At 38.8% G+C, this 18,492-nt stretch overlaps 1 long non-coding RNA gene across 1 annotated transcript in view; it reads left to right on the forward strand.

The window, feature by feature from the left end:
• The first annotated feature begins 2,450 nt into the window (after positions 1 to 2,450).
• LOC119565507 overlaps positions 2,451 to 18,492 on the forward strand; it is a 36,264-nt gene continuing 20,222 nt past the window's right edge. The window contains exons 1-2 of the long non-coding RNA XR_005224179.1: positions 2,451 to 2,550; positions 3,483 to 3,627. This is a non-coding gene — a long non-coding RNA (uncharacterized LOC119565507). The remainder of the gene's footprint in view (positions 2,551 to 3,482; positions 3,628 to 18,492) is intronic.

Genomic DNA, 18,492 nt, shown 5'->3' on the forward strand with positions numbered 1-18,492 from the left:
TGTCCACGCAATCTCTATGAAACACAGACAAAAAAATGTATGTATATAAAACAATTACAAATCCGTGATCGCCTAGGACTTCATAGTAAATGATAATGCTGGTTGAACAGAAAAATAATGTAACTATAATTTCACAAATATAAACTCCAAGATAGAAGTAGGGGACCACAGGATTCATTATTCCCTAATTTTAGAACAAACAATTAGTTTGAAATTATCTGTGAATCCTGCAATTATCACCAGTTTAGCACCATATTATGCTAAACACATGCTAGAAGTTTGTATTTTTGTTATTTGAGCGTTTATAAAGGAGTTTCAATCAGGGAACAGAAACAATACCATGAGTCTTAAGCAACTGGTCGTACAACATAACTAATGAATATTAAGGAGTCTAGTTTGTGTACAACCCAGGAGCTGAAGATATTCACGGAATACATCTGGAGATTACGTAAGAAAATAAACACATATATTTGTAGAAAGCTAGAAAGATTTGTGAAGTTGCAACAAGTCAAAAGAGGGAGTATATTCATAACCAATCTTCTAAATTGTTCAACCAGTTATATTTACCAGTACACTGTATATTATGACCACTTTAAATGTCATTGTACTGTAGTAATGGGGCATAGAATTCATATGCTTCTGCTACAAGAACACAGCCTCTCTCTACCACTTGAGACAAAAAAGAATCTGCTGGCTACTACCAATAAAGGACGTATGACACACAGCTCAGAAGTTCTGATACTATCCAGCAGAGGGCAATGGTCCATAGTAGTTAGAGAAAAGGCTGATGCACCAAGGGTATGTCTACATAGCAAAGAAAAATCCACAGCTGTCCCGTGCCAGCTGACCTGAGCTCAGGTGCAGGGCTGTTTCATTGCTATGTAGACTTCAGACTTGGGCTGGAACCCAGGTTCTCGGACCCTGTAGGGTGGGAGGGTCCCAGCCCGGGCTCCAGCCTGAGCCTGGAAGTCTACGCAGCAATGAAACAGCCCCACAGCCTGAGTCGGCTGGCATGGGCCAGCCATGGGTTTTTCTTTGTTGTGTAGACATACCACAAGAGAATCAAGGGGTTCTAATTTAAATCGAGCCATTGACTCATTTTTTTCTTAGTTTCTTAAACTTCTGTGCCTCAGTTAGGACCTTTATTGCAAACCAAAAGCTAAATCTGAACTGTTCTACCCTCAGTGTACAGTATATTGAAAGATACACAGTAGAACGTTTTTACAGTGAAATGATTATTTTCACAGATTATCATCGCTGCAGGCTTGCCCATGCAAAGTACTGAGGCCTTCCAAGAGGAGCTGAGTACTCTTAGCTTCCATAAACTTCAGTGTCAATCAAGAGTACTCAGCATCTTGTAGGATCAATCCCTACAAGACAAGGTTCCTCCTAAATGGAACTGCACTTGCAATGCACTGAGACAAAGGGAGGCAGCTCTGCCTTAAGACCTGGCTTTTATTACTGCCACTGACACTTGTGTCTACACTGCGAAAAAGCCCGCCAAACAACAAACAACAAAAAAAAACCCTGTGGCTGCAAGTCTCAGAGTCCAGTCAGCTGACTCAGGCTTACTGGACAGGGCTAAAAATAGAAGGGTATACTTTCCCATTTGGGCTGGAGTTCGGGCTCTCCCCCCTTGCCAGTTTCCAGAGCCTGGGCTCCACCCCAAGTGAGAACAACTACACCGATATGGTCCTATTGCCTGAGCCTGAGTAAGCTGACACAGACTCTAAGAGTCGTTGCTGCAGGGTTTTTTTAATTATTGTTTTGCGGTGTAGACATGTGCCTCCTCGATAAGTCACTTAACCTTTCTAGGCTTCATTTCCCCTTTATTTAAAAGGATGATAATAATAGTTCCCAATCTTACTGAAGCACTTTAAGATCCATGGCTGAAAAATTCTGTATAAGTGCAAAACATTCATTAATTATTGTTATTAATTTGGAAGTTTTGTTCTACTTAACACAAGTGAAGTAACACTATATCTGTGTTCCACTGTATCTTTCTCTGACAGAGTAATATCCTAGAATAACTAATGGCCTTGGGAAATGCTTATTTGCCACAGCTGTGGGGTCTGCAGAGGTGCTTGAGCTGGAGCCTGAACTGGAACTCATGCCCCCACTACTGTGGTCCAAAAGAGCCCAAACACTTTGATCTTCGGAGCATGCAAAGCACATCTCTTTTCCCAGCTTTCAGGACAGGCTACTGTTTGTAACTGGGGTGAGTTACATATTTTTTCCCTGCTGGTTTTGGAGAAGCTTCTGAGTTTGTTTTTGTTAATACGAGCACAATTACATTTTTAACATATGGCAACGGACTTTGCCTCTACTGTGTAAATCTAAATTAATAAATAACTCCTCTTTGCTTTTCCTATCACTGCAGAAATCATAGTCAGTCATACCTTGTTTGGCATGTGTCACTGAAATGTTTCTGAACTGTAACTTTTATGCTTACTTGAATTTCTCTCCCGCTTGCAACTGCTGTTAACAGATTCCATAGGGGCCTCAGAATGGACCTTAAAAGCCTGGAGGTAGCAGAATCAACAGCAGAAGGTAATGAGAAGGGCTGCACCCTGAGCATTGCTCTGTGTGCGCAATGTGCAACAGATGCTTTTGTAACAGCTGGGAGGAAACAATTAGCATATCAAAGAGACATGTTGTAGTGTCACATTGCATAGTCTTCAGCAACCGAGACCTTAGGCTTGAAATATCCAAACAATGAAATATATTGAAAGGGATGCTGGCAACCTGAAATCTAATCAATTACAAAAAATGAAAAAGAAAAAAAAAAAGTAAAAGTAGTTTCAGAGACTGTACCAGCCACCAAGTCCCCAGACAATTTTGCTTTTCATTCGACTTGCCAGCTCACATACTTTTTGGGCCATAAAAGGGCATAACTGGTAGAAGAATCAAAGTGAAACACAAGACACTGAATAGACACAATTCCCTGTTTGCCTTATTTAGCTGATGATATTATGTGCTCTGTGAATCAGAGTTACAGGGAACATGAAATGAAACAGCACTAGGTAAGTGATCACTTGTATGTCATTTAGCGAGTAAACATAGACTTTCCATTGGCTTCAATCAGCTTTGGATGAGGCCTCCATTTTTGTTTTGCTTTTAGCAACTTTTCTTTTAGCCATCCATCACCTAAACAGGGTTCTCCTGCAATACTACTGTTGGACAGAAAGCAGTGGAGGTATATTTCATTTTCATAATCTTGCATTTCTTGTATTTGGTAACTTCACTTAACCAATGCTATTCTTGGTTGTCTACTATTCTCAGCAACAAGGGCTATGCTTGGAGGCTCAGCAGATGTTTTTCCAGTAGTCCAATGAGACAAATATCCTTCTTTAAATGAATGATCATTTTATTTTTCTTGTTGCACTGATCCAATTAAAATAACCAATAAATGAACAAATACAACTAGCACAATCAAAAGAGGTTTACAAACTACACCCAGTCATTTTATTCTTTGATTCTAGCTCCAGATATAACTACTACCGACAAGCAAGCTGCCTGAACTCTGCCTCACAGAATGCTGCAGAATGTGAAGCTGCAGAAACCACATGCAGAATAGCTACAGCTCTTAAAACTCCTTACTCCACAATTACCAGCTGTCAACACAAGGTATGGAAAAAATCCCAAGATTTAGAATTAAGTAAGTGATTCATGTTAGGGTGACAGTTGCAGATAAACCAAGTTATACCTTTACATTTTCAAAAGCTGAGAGCAGCAGAGCCCAGTGAAGGGTCCCCTTTTTTCCAAGGAAATAGGTTACTCCATAGGATGTAAGAATGGGGAAAGAGCTGCTTTTTCTTATTGTGAAGTCAAAACATTGATAGAGCGGGTGGAGTCACCTTTCCCAGAGATGGGAGGTAAAGACACCTCAAGAAGGACCTGCCATTGCAGGTAAGTGGCAGATCATGGGATGGAGTAAAGGCCCCATGCTTATGCAAACTTTAAAGAATCATCACAAATTGTTGCTTCAGGTTCAGTCTGAAGGACAATAAAAAGTTTGTTGGGAAATCTTATCTTAAGTGAACCACTTTGCTCATCCCTACTCTAGTTAACTCCACTTTTCTCAGTGAAATTCCCCATACTTTTGCTCTGAAATTAACAATGATCCAGAAGAGAGATCACATATATTATTAATGGAACAATGTGTACCTTGCTGACCATGATTTAAAGGCTAGCGTAGAGGAAATCCCTAAAGCCATCTGAAGCTGCAAGTAGAAAAGGCAATTGGGATAGCATACAAATCAAAACACACACATATATATTTGTTTATATTAAGCTGTATCTATGCATTGTCTAAGTTGCCATATTTGGTTTTGTTTCCATACCAAAACCATTACTCTAGTGGAGAGCGCAGAAGGCAAAACAGATGGGAGAGTTCAGGTTTTCAGAATATTTGTTATTAGAAAAAACAGTTTAAATTTATTCCCTTTGGAAAAAAAGAAGACTTTGAGGTGACCTATTTAGCTTAAGTGGTCTTTGTTACTTGACAATATATGAAATAAGATGGCAAACAGAATAAATGTGTTTAAGACTTTTTTTAAAACAAACAAAGGGGTTTAAATGACATAGTTACAAAGCAGGGAGGTGAGGTTAAAATAAATCTAAAGGACAATCTTACAGAAACGTGCCCTTTTCCTGACCAGCAATCCTTTATATCATTATGATAGTTTTATTAATTGAAATAAAAGAGAACATTTTACATGTGCTAGCTCCTGCAGAAGTGTGTAGCATACAAATGAGGTGGTAGGGCTGGAAGGGAGAAAAATTAATCCTATGCGAACAATTTGCTCAGAATTTTTGCAAATTTTGCTTGCAGGTGTACCCTAATGGTTTCCATGGATTTCTAAGGCTGCTCTGAATATCTGAGGACAGAAGTGTCCCAGACTATTTGATTCCCCCTACCCTACCCAATTCTCCATTGCATGCAAACATTTCTAGCATTTTCCCAGAAATTTTATTGTTGGAAAGAGCAGTTTTCAGAATGAAAAAAGTCAAAGAAAGCTGAGTGGAAGATTTTCAAAGACACAAGAGACAGCTAAGTGCCCAGTCCTCACTGACTACCAATGGTATCTAGGCACCTAACATTAGCTACCATTTGTACATTTCAAAATCTTCCCCTAAATCTTAAAAAAATGCATCAAAGGGAACTAATCCTTTCCTTCCTTGGTGTGAGACTGACTTGAATCTCCGGGTATATTATGTAAGCAATTCTTTCAAAATCCTTCATGTAGGAGTGCTGAGATGGGAGGAAGAGTGGAAGGAATGCTGGAGGTACAAAACTTCACTTTAGTGTTAGTGGACACTGCAGTGAAATCCTGTCCCTCTGCAGACTATAAGGTAAAATTACACTAACCTAACACCGAGGCCAGGAAGGACTTTGGGGTTCTGCCTCTGGAAATTCATGACAGAGGATGATATCTAAGAACAGATGGTAAACCCAGCAAGTCCTAGCCCTTGCTTACGATTTAAGGACATAATTTGGCTACAAGCCAGTAAGTTTCCTTACCCCTTATGTAAGCAGTGTCAGGACAAGCTCCACCCTGACATCTGGTGGTGAGGTGTGGCAAGTTGTGGAAAAGAACTTCAGGGGCCGATCTCATTTGCATAGGCACACCCATCCCGCCTAGAATGAGGCCATAGCTGCCCAAATGGTCACTTTGGCTGCTGTGGGATCCCCAATGTCTCTGTTATTGGGGCAGGAAGAATAAATTGTTATTACCCTGATTATGGGAACTGTGCTTGGAACTGTACTTGGCTTTTTGTTATGAGGGAGGGACTCACCATCAACTAAGTAGCACTCGCTAGGCAAGGGTCATGGGTTCCAAAACTCTGTGAATTGAGAGAGGTTGGGGACAAGTATTAATACTTGGTGGCATAAGCCAGTAAGTTTCCTTACCCCTTATATTCACTGAAAACTGTTACATAGAATCCTAGGGTGACCAGAGAGCAAGTGTGAAAAATCGGGCCACTTTTTTTTCCAGGGTGGGGGGGAGGCTTGACCCCTGGCATCTCTTTAATTACAAATTAAGCACTGCGTCTGGGTCACCCTATAATACCCCCACTACAGATCCTAAGAGAACATAAGAATGACCATAATGGGTAAGACCAAAGGTCCATCTAGCCCAGTATCCTGTCTTCTGACAGTGACCAATGTCATGTGCTCCAGAGGGAATGAACAGAACCGGTAATCATCAAGTGATCATAGAATCAGAAGAGACCTCAGGAGGTCATCTAGTCCAACCCCCTGTTCAAAGCAGGACCAACACCAACTAAATCATCCCAGGCAAGGCTTTGTCAAGCCAGGCCTTAAAAACCTCTAAGGATGGAGATTCCACCACCGCCCTAGGTAACCCATTCCAGTGCTTCACCACCCTCCTAGTGAAATAGTGTTTCCTAATATCCAGCCTAGACCTCCCGCACTGCAACTTGAGACCATTGCTCCTTGTTCTGTCATCTGCCACCACTAAGAACAGCTGAGCTCCATCCTCTTTGGAATCCCCCTTCAGGTAGTTGAAGGCTGCTTTCAAGTTCCCCCTCACTCTTCTCTTCTGCAGACTAAACAATCCCAGTTCCCTCAGCTGCTCCTCATAAGTCATGTGCCCCAGCCCCCTGATAATTTGTGTTGCCCTCCGCTGGACTCTCTCCAATTTGTCCACATCCTTTCTATAGTGGGGGGCCCAAAACTGGATGCAGTACTCCAGATGTGGCTTCATCACTGCCGATCCATCCCCTTTCACCCATTCCCAGCTTCTGGCAAATAGAGGGGACACCATTCCTACCCATCCTGGCAAATAGCCATTGATGGACCTGTCCTCCATGAACTTATCTAAAAAGGGTCCCAGTGAGCAGGAGTTCAGATAGGGAGGATACATTCCTGGTGGTGTTTGGAGGGGGCTAAATCTCAGAAGAGCGTAAGTCCTGGGACTCAATAGAATTTCATCCAGACCCAAATTTCCATAGAAAATGGAGTTGAAACAGCAAAATATTTTGCTTTCCTCAGAAACAACTTGAGAAGTTTTCACTTGCCATGAAAACATCTCACCAATCTACTCCAGATTATAGGTGGTGAATAGTTTGTAACAAAACCGAGTTCTTACATGTAATTATTAGTGTGTAGCAGGGAGAAGGGCTATTTCAAAACATAGTTTTTCCAATTTTGCAAGATCAAAATTGAAAATCCTCAGTGTTTTGACCTATTTTAAGTTAAATTCCATCTAATGAAAATGAATTTTTTGGATATTGGAAAAATATTTTTAGGAGAAAGTTTACATTTTTATTTTGATTTAAATCCTAGAGGTTTAACGTAGCTGTAATAAAGGATAATTATCCTGAAAAGTGATGCTGTAGATTTAGACTACAAGGATTTAAACAAGACAATCCATGGAGATGCTACAGTACTGAAATATATGCTACAGTACTGAAATATAATGTGCCTATAGAAAAATTAAATCACAAAGTTGATTTTGTATTGCTGTTTGCATCCAATCCATACCAGATTGCTTCAAACAGTCAAAAAAATCACAGGCCAAATTGCCACTGAGGAAAGCTTAATGAATAGAAGGAAATACTCTGTTGTCTTGCCACCAGGGAACAGAGAACTGGCAAATCATGACTGCTGTTTTATTGATCAACGATACAAATGACAGGAAGACTAAGGCAGCGTAATGGTCTTAATAAAGGAGAAAGAAACACATTTTAAGAGGTATAGGTAAATGTTGATTACACAAACCTTTATGATCCAAATTTCATATTATTCAGAATTTGGATACATCAACTCTTCCCCCAGCCTGAAACTCAGATAGAAATAAATTTTGTTTAATCTGAATTCCAATTATGTGAAACATGTGGATAATTGGGACCTATCTGTATGTAGCTGTGAGCTTATGAGAGTCTAAGGTATAAAACCAGTAACTTTCACTGAGAGAAGCATAATGCCACTTATCAATCAACATTGATGCTTATCTCCTAGATGCCCTGGTTTTTGGCCTATGAGGGTCCGTCTTCAAATCTCAGCTGTGTTAATATGATAGACACTTAGGGACAGATTTCTAACTAATATAAATCAATATAATTCCATTGATTTAATGGAGGTACACCAATTTAGACCAGCTACATCAGTTTACACCAGTGGAAAATCTGGCCCATATACATTAAGTACAGCCAGTAGTCTGGGGGAAGTCTCCATTATTTGGTTAAGTCCTCTCTAATGACTGATCAGCATTTGGCAGATAAAATCGGCAGGTTTTCGGACGTTTCTGAAATTGCCAATTTGTAATCTATCTACTATGATGTCAGTTAAAATCTGAACTGTTTCATTTAATTGGAATTCAAGTTAGGTATTTCTAGCATGCCATTTGTGATACATATCTTCCCTTTTAGCGTATGCACACAAGTCCCCAAGCATGATGGGATTTCTGATAAAAATGTAAAAAAAAGACAAAATGCTGAGACAGATCTTAAGACCCTTGAAGGGCAAATTTCTAGTTCAGTAGCAAAAAGCTATTGCAAGAATTGATACTGCTATGCTGAAAAACCTGACAGATATGACTCATGCTTCTCTATCTACTAAAGTATCTAAACTAAAATGTCAAGAACATATTATAATATGTGATGGTTAAATGTTTTCAACTTACACTTAGAAGTATATTCTCTAGCTTACAGTATTTATGATAAAACGTTAATTTATTGTTACCCCCAAAGCCTTCATTTACTGAGTACTAGGACTAAGATATGTCTTTGTTTGCACTGTAATGCGGGTGTGTATATAAATTATGCATGTCTATTCATAAACACACACACACACACACACACACACACACACACAGAAAAAAAATACTGTGGGGTATAAAGATTTCACTGCCCTGCATCTGGCTGCAAGTGACAAAGTGTTTTATTTGTGTTACTGAATTGGTTATTCTTATTGTCCTTCCCTCCAGACATTGTTTTAGGGTAGCAGTCCGGCTGCCACTGACTTCAGTGGTGCAAGTTCAATCATGAAATCAATACTATCAAAAAACTTGGTGTACTGTATCAGCAAAAATAGCACTCTCATGGGAATTTACTATATCCTGGCCTCACTACACCCCCATATTAATAGGAAACAGGAAGACCATTGGCTTCATATGCCATTTTAAATCGCAAGATCAGAGTAACTCTTTCTGCATGTGTGTGTGTGTGCGCACATATACATACACTTGTACATGCACCAGTTGTGGTCAATAAACTGATGATTTATGTTTTTGTGCTGTATGAATTTACAATTCAAGAAACATATGTGCAGAATGATCTATCACTAATTGTGGTCATAAATATAAGGAGAATTAATGGGATATTCCGTGATATAAATATATTTATAACATGTACCAAAGGAGAACTAATAATCCTAGTGATTTACCTATGGTACAAGGCCTGGAGCATCACTTTCCACTGCCTTTTTTAAAAAACAGGAACACAATGCTATTCAATAGAATTTAGCTTGCAGAGCAAAATTTCTCTTCTAGGACAGGAAAATGTAAGGCTCAAGTACTGTAGTAGCTGCTAATACTAACAATTCCAAAAATTACATGCAGTAAAACAGAATTTGATGATTTTTAATAGAAAATGAAAAGTGAATTGTCATCTGAAAGGGATTAATTTAAATCTTTAATTTCTACATTTAGCCATGTGGAAAATACCACCCAAATGGTTTCTTTAAAAAATGATGAGAAGCCATGGCAATATTTTCCCCCAAAGGTTTTTATTTTAGCCTGATGGTACCATTATCTTCTAATTGAAGATATTTAATCAGTATTTTTATGGTTCCGTTATCTTTTAATCCTAAATGTATTCACTTCTTTAACTCTTTTGGTATAGAGGAAAGGGACATACAAAGTCTTATTTTTGTAAGCCAAGTTTTAGAAGTGGTGGTGTTTTAGCTACATTTCCAGCACTTGCCACCATACTGAGAATAAATAAATCCCAAATGACCAGAGCCCTGCAGGCCCATCCTACAGAAAGGATTCTGAGTTGTATCCATTAATCAGATGAGTCCAATTCTGCTGCAGTTAGTCTGGCAAGTGCATGTCAGCACAGTAAAAAACATTTGGCTGAAAAGCTGCAGTTTAAATTACATGCTTTTTAAAAGCTTTTCCCTACAGTTTCACGATTTTCTGTTAAAAAAAAATCAGAATTTAATACCAGCAGCCAAAAGACATAGGTTATCCTGAACACAAATTAGTTTCATGGAACCTATCTACTCCATAGTGCAGAGGAGACCAGAACTTGGGACCAAAAAGGACAGAGGCCAAGAGCTTTTCAAATATCATCCCATAGCACTATGCAGTTGTCAGCCACATTGTGTCCCTCTACACTGACTGTGCATTAGAAAAGCTGCAGAGAGCAAAACTCTACACTAGTGGTTTCCTATGCAAAGCAACGTTAATACGACTACTAAAGTATTATTTATAACACAGTAGTGCAAAGCGGCCATAACTAAGATCTGGGACCCACTCTGCTACACACTATACAAATACATAGTGAAAGACAATCCCTGCCCCGAATTGGTTAAGGTCCAAAATTTTAGAGGAGGCAGTATAGTCCAGAGTCAGTACATTGGATTAAAAACCAGGAGAGCTAGGTTGTAATCCCGTTGTTGCCACTGAAGTGCTTTGTGACTTTGGGCAAGTAATTTCACCTCTCTGTGACTCAGTTTCTGTGAAATGGGGATACTGATACTGACTGGTATTTTGTGAAATGCTTTGAGAGCTATGGCTGAAAAAAGTTGAGTATGAGCAAATGTTTACTATTTAAAAGAAAAAAATAGTTAATCATGGAATAACAAAAATTTAGAGCTGGAAGGGACCTCAAGAAGCCATCTAGTCCTGCCCCGTGTGCTCATGAAGGACCAAGTAAACTTAGGCGATCCCTAACAGGTATTTGTCCAACCTTCCTTAAAAACCTCCAACAATGGGATTCCACAACATCCTTTAGCAGCCTATTCCAGAGTTTAATTACCCTTGTAGTTAGAATTGTTTTCCTGATATCTAACTGAATCTCCTTTGCTGCACATTAAGCCCATTTCTTCTTGGCCTAACTTCAGTGGCCAAGGAAAATAATTAATCACCATCCTCTTTATAACAGACCTTAACATATTTGAAGTCTGTTACCATCCCCTCCCTCCTCCGTCTTCTTTTCTCAAGACAAAATATGCCCATTGTTAAACTTTTCCTCATAGGTCAGGTTTTCTAAACCTCTTTATCATTTCTGTTGCTCTCCTCTAGACTCTCTCCACAGGGACCACATATTTCCTAAAGTGTGGTACCCAGAACTGGATATAGAGGCCTCATCAGTGCCAAGAAGAGCGGGATAATGACCTCCCATATCTTACATACAGTGCTCCTCTTAATACACCGGAGAATGATATTTGTGTTTTTTGCAACTGCATCATGTTGTTAACTCAGTCAATTTGTGATTCGCTATAACCCCCAGTTCCTTTTCAGCAGTACTACCACCCAGCCAGTTTCTTCCCATTCTGTACATGTGCATTTGAATTTTCCTTCCTAAGTAAAGTACTTTGCAGTTGTCTTTACTGAATTTAATCTTGCTGATTTCAAAGCAATTCTCCAATTTGTCAAAGTTGTTTTGAGTTCTAATCCTACTGTCCAAGTGCTAGCAATCCTTCCTAGCTTGTTATCTGCAAATTTTATAAGCATCCTCTGCATTCCATTAGCCATTTCATTAATTAATGAAAATATTGAACAGCATTGTACCCTGTGGGACACCAGTAGATATGCCCTCCCAGATAGATAGTGAATCATTGATAACTATTATTTGAGTAAGGTCTTTCAACCAATTGTGCACCCATCTTATAGTAATTTTATTTAGATCACATTTCCCTACTATGTTTATGAGATTGTTAGGTGGGACTATGTCAAAAGCTTTGCTAAAAATCAAGATATATCACATCCCCCCTATTTACGAGGCCAGTAATCCTGTCAAAGAAGGAAATTAGGATGGTTTAGCGACATTGGTTCTTGACAAGTCCATGCTGGCTATTCTGTAGGTACTTATAAACTCATGGTATAATAAATTGTTCCAGTAGCTTTCCAGGTATTGAAATTAGGCTGACTGGTCTATTGTGACCCCAGGCACCATTGTATTCACACCCAACACACGGCTGCAATAATATTTGTACAAAATATCCCTCATGAGGTATAATATGAAACCTAACAATATACTGGTTATTGATAGTATTGTAAAATGCATGTGTTCACATTATATATGAAGTTACAATTTTCCTCCCTATGATATTACTAGAACATGCTTAAGAACAGACAGCCTAGTTTAGGTAAAGAAGATAAACAGGTCTGTCCTAGACTACAGAATGTGGGTTTACCTCAGTTGATATATTACCGGAAAGCAAAGCTATCAAGCTCATCCACTGGGGTTAATCCTGATCCTGAGCTCAAGAGACACAGAATTAACTTGGCTCCTGCACTCCAGAGAGACACAAGAGACTGAATCCCCAGTAGGCCTTCCTGACTTGCCAGGCAAAGGCAATTTCTTTGGGGACATAAGGAACAGAGAGAGACTCCAGCTTTATTCTTCACTTTAAAGAGACAAACAAACCAAGCAATTTGATGTCTTTTATGTGTCCTGGCCAAGCTGGTAAGTACAAATCTTGGAAGGAGACTGTGGGTGAGAGAAACCATCTTGAATAAAGACTATCTTGCTAGATTAAGTTTTAGATTTTTAGATGCATGTATTCACTTTTATTTGCTTGTAACCATCTTGAAATTTATCACTTTTACTTATTTCAGTTCTGTTAATGTCACGTGCCCTTCTGTTTAATAAACTTCTTTTTTACTTGTATTATAAACCAGTTCATTGCTGTGTTTGAAGGGAAGGGTGTATTTACCCCAGTTACATTAATTAGCAGTGATGTACTTTTGTAATGTTAGTACCTCATACTACCTTATGGTCTCAAATCAGCATAAAGAAAAGGAGTACTTGTGGCACGTTAGAGACTAACATATTTACATAAGTAATTCAGGCAGAGGACGTTTGTTTTCATAATCAGTTAGAGATGGGCTTCAACCAAAAGTCTGAATCTGAATTCCCCTGAAATTTGGGATGTTTGGAATCTGGATCTGGATCTTAATTTTGCAGCTCACGCACATCTCCATAATTAATCAAACTGTCTGGTTCTACATGGAGTTAAGCATCATTCATTCAGTGCCATCTCTGTAAAGCCATTGTTTTCCCCTTTAGAGTACAATGCATACCCTTTTACAATAGCCTGCAGCTTTACATGTGGAAGCTCTCTTTGGTTTTCAAAGAATCCTACAAGAAGAGGACTAACAATATCCCATTCCTCTCAAGTGCTGCTGAATCTAGATAGCCCTGGTGATAGCTATGTCTAATCACGTTACTACCTCATCCAACAAGCTACCCTTATAAGTGCTTCATGCAGTAGCTTGGTTAATAATTGATATGTTAATTTTCCAATATTTTTCAAATTCGTAGCTAAAATTTCCTAAGCAGAAGTTTACTTGAGCAATCTTCCAATTTTAAATTCTCTAACTCTATTTATCTCACCATTTAGTATAATATCCCTCAAAGCCAGAAGGACTTGATCAAAAACCAATTGAAGTCAATGGAAAGGGTTACCTTGTCATTAACAGGCTTTGGATTAGCTCTGTAGATAAGAAATCTTCCTACTGGTCTTTATGTAGTTAGCCTGTTGAGTTTTACATTTCAATCTATATTGTCTTTCTCTGAAATTTGTCCAGAATTCCAGATTCCTAACCATCTGGTTATTTTGATACCACTACAACCCAAAGCTGTTTGGAAAAGTCAATTGATTTAAAAAAAAAATACAAAAAAGAAAATGAGAATTTTCGAAGAGCCATATTCTGCCATCCTTACAGTGACAAGTATTTGACCAGGAATGTTGTCCCACTGAAATCGGGACAATATCTTCAGTTAAAGTATTATTCAATGGGCCACATTCTGCTCTGTTACACTGCTTAAATCTAGAGTAACTCTGCTGATGTTAGGTGAGATACACTAGTTTTATACCAGTATAACACAATTTGGCCATACTTATAATCAAAGAAAAAATATACAATAAAAGGTAAGTTGCAGCTAGAGCTGTAACTCTGCTTTGTAACCTGCCTGTCTTTAGTCATTTTTTTAATCTAAATCCAAGAGCCAATCCAAGAGTTTTGGAAGCACATTGAAGGAGGCAAGGAAAACATAAATAAGAATTGAGGCATAATTATGGTGATTTGTGGTCATATGCAAAATATGAAATTTTCCAGGGCATATGGAAACTGACTTGGAGGAGAAAGTATTTCCACTTCATATAGAGTACTGAGCAGGGTTTAATTCATTAGTCTCAGGTGGTCGTATCCCATGCTATGTTCATTGTTATTGCAGGCACTGATGGATCTTCATCCCTCCCATCTTATTTTGCATGTTTCCACTGCAGCATTTTCATTATTTCATTCACAGTGTCATTTCATTATGTTAGCTGTCGGCATTTTAATGATGAACCCGATTTTTCAAGGGTTTATTATTATAACTCATCTTTAAATGTACATTGAGCTGGAATATAGTCAATGATATTTCATCCTGGAACCAATTTTTTGTACAGGTTTTAAGCGTGTCTTTCTGGCCATGTTTCATAGCAACTTATACTGTGAGTTGCAATGTGCACAAAAAAGGTCAAAGTAAAGCTTTCACTCTGAATATCGTTGTTTCAGTATGTTTTCTGCCAAAGAAAATCAGGTGTAGTTGAACTTGTTCTGCTCAATTTTGAAAGCACTTTAACAGTATGGATTCAGAATCTGAATTTGGCTATTGTTAGGCTGATGTTCCACTTACGAATAGTGGGGAGACAAGAGGGAGGAAAAGCTTGCTGAATAGAAAACAAATTCAATATGGGTAAGAGTCTGCCCTTGCTAATTTCAGTTGTGCTGGACAGTACAACAAGACCATGTTGTAGCTGGAGTTCCAGGAGGAGTTTTGGTCTCCGAGGAGACCCTGGGGTTGGACACCTATTATGCCTAATCTATAATACAGACTTAATTTTTGATGGAGAAACATTATTAATAATAATAAATCTAGAATCTTGTACTGTAGCTCAAGCAGTGCCTCATGCTTTTCAATCCAGAGATCCCAGGTTCAGTCTCTGGAGCTGACCCAACCATGAGCACTTCTGAGGTCACTTTAGAAGATCTAATCATCCCTCCTGGCCAGAAAATCTATTAATTTCTCTCAAGGGACAAACAGGGTTAAATTACAATGGGAGTGAGGTGGGATTTCCATATTTGAAATTAGTTTTGCGAACCCAAATAATCCATTGACAGGTTTAAAGCTCCCTGAACTCCTCATGGTTTGCCCATCTCTAATAAAAACACATAGCACTTTAAAAAGAAAATAAATGTGTACTTAGCTCGATATAAAACAGAAAAAAAATAGGTTACAATTTTCAGTGGATTACCACTCATCCCAAATTCAGAGGACAACAGTTTTGGCTCCTTGGAGGACTCTGCTATACTTGTGGAATTATGAAAACATTATAACTAAAAAGTAGAAGAGGCTGTGCCTCATAGGAAACTTATGGCTGGCAATTTTTCACAATAAAAAAGCCTCACATCTGAGAGATTTTGAAGCTTTGCAATTTAATATGTGAACCTGTCTCCGTCACTTCATCTACCTGTCAGAGTTGATGCTTGTTTTTCTTTTTTTAAAGCTTTTTTCTTTCCCTACATTTGTTTTTAAGTAAGTGTTTAGCAGTAAAGTGCACAGTCAACCATGGATCAATGTCACCATGCAAGGTCCTATTATACACAATATTACAAACTGTGCAGAACAGACAGTTGATAAGGAACATCATATGTATGGCTCCATCTTTACAAAACAGAAATGTGGGAACAAGGATGCTACTATACAGAAACAATTAACATTTTATGGGGAGCGGTTCTCACTGGAAAAAAATGTCACCCCCATATATGTATGGCAACTCCTGCTGCCATTACTCAGAAGGCCACTCTGCTGGACCACTGATTGCCTTACAAAGTGGCCTCTGCTGGAGTGGTAAAGCTTTCAATCTGCCATCACCATCTACACATACACATAAAGAGTCGTTTGTTGTGGTCTTCCCCCATTCTGCCCTGAGCCCTATTCCGGTGGTGGGCATGCCAGGCAACAACTCCCACCACAGTGAGATTTTAGTCCTTCACAGAGTACTTTGTAGAGGTTGGGAAATGTCACCAAAGATATTTTGAACAATGCCAGAAGCCAGAGATTTTTCTCCAAGGGGGGGAGAGGGAGCAATGGAATAGTACACTGGGGAGTTTGGAAGGGAATGGAAGTCTTCGCTAAAGCCCTCAGCTTAGTCTTTGCAAACTCTTTTTACTGCTGCTGGCACAAGGGACATACAACCAACCCTGCATGTTGCTTGACAGGACTTTGGGGGAAACACCAGACCAGAGACCAAAAGAAAAGATGCTCTTATCAGGTTAAAAGGACTGCCTGATCCTGTCCTGCTCAGAAGTGCCAGACTTCCAGTCAGGTGGAAGGAAACCATGAGTGATCTGGGTAACTTCTGGGAACAGTTTAATTTGGGTATATGCCACAGGCTACACTTTACACAGACTCCTTGGTTCCTCAGCAATTTCATAACCCTATCACTATTTTGTGAATCCCCACAAAAATTGACCCACCGTCTATAATCTGGTCAATAATCATGCATTTAAGACTGAGGGTTGTTTGGTTGGTTTTTTTAATTGAGCATGCAGCCCTAGATAACATGTAGTATGGACTTATGTATGGAATCATATTTCTTTCCATACTGTAGTTTGCCATGTTATCATTGTCATCGCTCCTTTCCTCTCACTCTGGCAAACTGTAGGCAGTGAAAGATTCTGGACTTGTTAAGCTTGTGCCTAGTGTACTAAGAAGTATTTCAGAGTAGCAGCCGTGTTAGTCTGTATTCGCAAAAAGAAAAGGAGTACTTGTGGCACCTTAGAGACTAACAAATTTATCTGAGCATAAGCTTTCATGAGATGCATCCGATGAAGTGAGCTGTAGCTCACGAAAGCTTATGCTCAAATAAATTTGTTAGTCTCTAAGGTGCCACAAGTACTCCTTTTCTTTTTAAGAAGTATTTGTCACTGCACTGATATAGCAAATATTGGGTTATTTGCTATCAGGCAGCAAGAAAACTGGCAAAGTGATCAAAATTCTACCTGCTGTTTACCCTGAGGATGTTCTTAGCAGGAGAAAAATGAAGATTTTGACCTGACCATTTGACTTACTTGCTTTGAGCAGGCTGCAATTACAAGCTACCTATCATTTCCCCATGCATGAAGATACAGAGTTGGAGCTCAAATGTAGCTAATGAGAGTTTAGAAGCAGATGTTGACTTTCCCAAGCTAATACAATGCTGGAGTAATTTTCACAGTCAGACTGCATAGCACTTGGTTTAATTTTAATGTATTTTGGAGGCATATATGCTAGGAGGGTAAAAGTAGTATTCAAAAGTTTATTTTTTATTTGAACGTATTAGTGTTGTGTCTGCCAGCCAGTGGCTAGGCACAAAGAGTGAAATTCTGAAGTCAATGGCAAAACTCGTTGACTTTAGTAGGCCCAGGATTTCACCCTAATCTGGCTTTTAAGAGGTAGTTGATTCCATTTTCCTATGTTTGTGTCCTGCATGTGTCCTTCATGTTATCATATTCGATCTTGGGAGCTGTATCAGGCTCGGGAGCCCCGCTGAAAGGGGACAGGAAGAGATTGAACTACAGCTTCCTCATGGCACTGGGGTGGCACATCCAAATAGAAATACTTCAGAGTAGCAACCGTGTTAGTCTGTATCCTCAAAAAGAAAAGGGGTACTTGTGGCACCTTAGAGACTAACAAATTTATTTGAGCATAAGCTTTCGTGAGCTCACAAAAGCTTATGGCTCAAATAGATTTGTTAGTCTCTAAGATGCCACAAGTACTCCTTTTCTTTTTCCAAATAGAAATATTTCAGCTCTTGGTTTTTTGATTAAAAATTGAAAAATTTTCCATGGAGAAAGATACTTTGTGAATATTTTAATTTAGTTTATAATTCAATTTTCCATTCAGAAAAAGGTTTCATTTGAAATTTTTTGACCAGCTGTCATGTTGAATGAGTCAGCCACTGATGGCATGCTGCTTTATTCCATATGACATTTTAAGATAAGTGAGCGAAGTCAGTCTCTGGGAATGTACACCTGATTCAGGACTCACATTCCAGTGCTTCTTAGTGAACAGATTCACAGTATGGAATTTATTTTTTTCTATTGATTTTCTTTAACAGAAGAAATTAGATTTTAAAAATCCACATTAAAAGAATATTAAGGTTGATAAGTCCTCACAAGTCAGGAAATGTCAAAATGAAGATGATGCATTCAGTCTTGATTCCTTCCATATTCCTTATGACAGCCTTTAATTACGTGATTA

This window comes from Chelonia mydas, chromosome 2, assembly GCF_015237465.2.
Source record: "Chelonia mydas isolate rCheMyd1 chromosome 2, rCheMyd1.pri.v2, whole genome shotgun sequence".
In the NCBI taxonomy this organism is placed as follows: domain Eukaryota; kingdom Metazoa; phylum Chordata; order Testudines; family Cheloniidae; genus Chelonia; species Chelonia mydas.